Genomic DNA, 4384 nt, shown 5'->3' on the forward strand with positions numbered 1-4384 from the left:
ATTTAATTTTATTTGTTTTAAACCTGCTTCCTATTAATTTCATTTGGTAGCCCCTAGTTCTTATATTATGGGAACAAGTAAATAACTGTTCATTTAACAAACTGCTCTTTTAGGAGCAGTGTATCCTTATGGTTATGAAATGGAGAGGTGAAAAGTAATGTATTATACAAACAATGTAGAAAAATGTTAGACACAGTCAGAAATGGCTATTTCTGTGTGAATCTGTCCTGTATTTATGGACTCAACATACCTAGTCATTAACCGGGATGACCTAAGAGGAATAACCTGCATTTAAAATGAAATCATTTGACCTGAGGGGGTTATAGAAGACAAAAGCGAAGCAAGGATTTATCACTAAAATACCTGCCACAGTAAGAAAATGAAATGTTTTATTTGAATTTGACATCACAAGGACGAGACTGACCCTCTTAGTAAAATAAAATAACCCAGTTTTTCAATTATTATTGCAATTTAGTATTTAAGACCTTTTCAGAACACATCAGAGTCAGTCTCCACGGCATACAAAGTGACCATCAGCAAGAATTTAATATTATTCTTATCTCCTTGTACAGTGCACAGGTTAAATGTAGCTGAGACTATCAAATTATTGCATGTTATGGCAGCTTTTCAGAGGTATCCTTGGGCATAGCAGACAAGGTTAAAATCATCTCAATTGTATCTTTTAGCTAGCCCTTTTAGTTAAGCAAGCTTCAGTTATTTCCTTTCAGGCAGAGGGAAATAATTTATTGTGACAGTTAATCTTCTGCTGAAGTACAGAAATTATCATTCACTGAAATATTATATTCAAAAGACGAAGGATTTCTTATAAGATGTTTCATCTTTTTCAACGTGATTATACCTGTTTTCTTTGTACACAGAGATCTCATTTTAAAACCACTAGTACGAAAATCAGGTGAGAGATTTTTCAAAGCAGACTTGAACTGAATTGTACACAGGAATTTTAAGGTGTAATGGGTATTAGAGGGGCAGATAGGGTAGCTTAGTAATCAAGTCAAATTGAATTCATGATTAGGTATGTTAGCATTTGCATGTACCCTTTATAAGCTTAATTTCCCTTTTAGTTTAATTAAATTACATTTTAGGGTGAGGTGAGACAAAACTGTATATTTACTGGGCCAGATCCTTGGCTGGCACAAATCAGTCGAAGTCAATGAAATGATACCAGTTTACACAGTTGAGGATCTGGCATGTGATTTTTACAAAGCCAGGGTCCCATTAAAATTAGACATGCCTCCTAGAAATACTTTTATTACAATGGGGGCTTGTCTACAGTACAAAATTAAGTTGACTTTATCTAATTTGACTACAAGCCCCTGAATTAATAATGTCAATTGTGCATAGCCACACCATGTCTCGATGGAGTGCTTCCTCACGAGAAGCACCTACATTGATGGACAAAACACTGCATCGTGGGTAGCTATCCCAAAGTCCAACTTGCTACAGTGTGCTATGGGAAGTTTGTGCAATGCCTCATGTGACCAGAACATTGCATCGGCATCCCATGATGCACTATTCTCCCACCCTCACATCAATGGCAAACAACTCAGTGGTTTTTGCACCTTAAATCATAACCCTAGAAGCGTGGAGCCTGCTCAGCTGTGCACTCTTGCTGTGAGCATCTCAAACACCTCGTGCCTTCTCCTGCAGTATTTCCAGAGTCGAAGTAGGGTCCGCCACGCAGAAGGTAGCGATGTCCTGCAAGCAGCCCTGGTGAAAGCTATTGAAAAAAACAATTCACAGTTACTGATGTCAGTCACTGAGCAGCTGCATTCTGTTGAGTGCCATTTCTGGTCCTATGAAACAAGCACTGACTGGGGGGAACTGCATCATTTTGCAGGTATGGGATGATGAGCAGTGGCTGCAGAACTTTCAAATGCGGAAGGCCCCCCTTACAGGAACTTTGTGCACAGCTTTTCCCTGCCTGCAGTACAGCAACACAAAAATGAAAGCTGCTCTGAGAGTGGAGAAGTGAGTTGGTGATCGTTATTTGGAAGCTTGCAATGCCAGACAGTTACTGGTTACTGACTTCTACTACAAAGAGCATGAGTCTGGGAAATGTGAAGGATAAAGTGGATGGTTTTGCCCCAATGGGGTTCCCTAATTGCGGTGAGGTGATAGATGGCATGCATATCCCCTCTTGGCACCAGACCACCTTGCCAAAGAATAATAAACCAAAAGGGGTACTTTTCAATGGTGTTGCAAGCCCTGGTAGATCACAGGGGGCATTTTGCCAACATCAAAGTAGGATGGTCAGGAAAGGTTCATGACACATGCATCTTTAGGAACTCAGGTCTGTTCAAAAAGCTGCAATCCGGGACTTTCTTTCCAGATCACATAATTAACATTGATGACGTTGAGATGCCTGTAGTTATCCTGGGGGACCCAGCCTACTCCTTGCTCCCATGGCTCATGAAGTCATACAACGGCTGCCTGGACAGCAGTAAGGAACAGTTCAACTATAGGCTCAGCAAGTGCAGAATGGTGGTTGAATATGCCTTTGGTCACTTGAAAGGGTGCTGGAGAAGTGTACTAACAAGGTTGGACCTTAGTGAGGACAACGTTGCCATGATTATATCTGCCTGCTGTGTCCTCCATAATATCTGTGGGGGAAGAAAGGCGGGAGGAAATTCTCTGCAGGTGTGGGCAGTTGAGACAGATCATGTGGCAGCCATTTTTGGGCAGCCAGAAACCGGGGCAATAAGAGGAGCACAGCAAGGGGCACTGCATATCCATTAGGCTTTGAAAAGCCATTTCAGTAATGAGTCACAGTAATGTGAGCTGCTTGTCTGCATTGTGCTTTCCTAAACCTTCACCTGGCTTGTATCACTGTCCCTGTAAAGCCAACCCCCTGCCCAAGCCTACTGCTTCTACTCAATAAAGAACATTTATTTCTCGAAAAGAGGGAGAGCAAAAGAAAAGATAATCTTGGGGAAAAGGGGTTGTAAACTTGGAATGAAAGAAATATTTTCAGCTGTGTAACATAGTACCTTATTATAGACCATCAAAGATCTGTGAATGGGTGCCTTCTGTTCCTTGTACCTTGTTAAGTTAAGTGAAAGAAATAATGGACTTTTTGCCCACGCCTCATGGAACACTGAGGGGAGGGTGATTCTGTGCCAGGTGATGCTGGCTGGCTGTCCATCAGGGTCTGCAGAGGGACTTTACTCTCCTGCTTCTGTTCCTGCAGTTCAACCAGGTGCCTCAACATATCTGCTTGTTCCCTCATAATCTGAAGCATCTCATCCTGTGCTGCACGGTCTCGTTCATTGGAAGCTTTCCTGCTCTCCATGTCCATGTCTAACTTCTCAGACAGTCACGCTCTCAGCTCTGCATCAGTTGTCCCGGAGGCATTCATTATCTCAGTGAACATAGAATCATAAAATATTAGGGTTAAAACAGACCTCAGGAGGTCATCTAGTCCAACCCCCTACTCAAAGCAGGACCAACACCAACTAAATCATCCCAGCCAAGGATTTGTCAAGTCGGGGCTTAAAAATCTCTAAGGATGGAGATTCTACCACCTCCCTAGGTAACCCATTCCAGTGCTTCTCCACCCTCCTAGTGAAATAGTGTTTCCTAATATCCAACCTAGGCCTCCCCCCACTGCAACTTGAGACCATTGCTTCTTGTTCTGTCATCCACCACCATTGAGAACAGCCTTGCTCCATCCTCTTTGGAACCCCCCTTCAGGTAGTTGAAGGCTGCTATCAAATCCCCCCTCACTCTTCTCTTCTGCAGACTAAACAAGCCCAGTTCCCAGCCTCTCCTGTAAGTCATGTGCCCCCCCCTGAAATCATTTTCGTTGCCCTCTGCTGGACTCTCTCCAATTTGTCCACTCCTTTCTGTAGGGGAGGGCCCAAAACTGGACACAATACTCCAGATGTGGCCTCACCAGTGCCAAATAGAGGGGAATAATCACTTCCCTGATCTGCTGGCAATGCTCCTACTAATGCAGCCCAATATGCCGTTAGCCTTCTTGGCAACAAGGGCACACTGCTGACTCATATCCAGCTTCTCATCCACTGTAATCCCCAGGTCCTTTTCTGCAGAACTGCTGCTTAGCCAGTCAGTCCCCAGCCTGTAGCAGTGCATGGGATTCTTCCATCCTAAGTGCAGGACTCTGCACTTGTCCTTGTTGAACCTCATCAGATTTCTTTTGGCCCAATCTCCAATTTGTCTAGGTCACTCTGGATCCTATCCCTACCCTCCAGTGTATCTACCTCTCCCCCAGTTTAGTGTCATCTGCAAACTTGCTGAGGGTGCAATCCATCCATCATCCAGATCATTAATAAAGATGTTGAACAAAACCAGCCCCAGGGACCCCACTCTGCTTGATACCTGGCTGCCAACTAGACATTGAGCT

The sequence above is a fragment of the Chelonoidis abingdonii genome, chromosome 3 (genome assembly GCF_003597395.2).
Source record: "Chelonoidis abingdonii isolate Lonesome George chromosome 3, CheloAbing_2.0, whole genome shotgun sequence".
NCBI classification, from domain to species: Eukaryota; Metazoa; Chordata; order Testudines; family Testudinidae; genus Chelonoidis; species Chelonoidis abingdonii.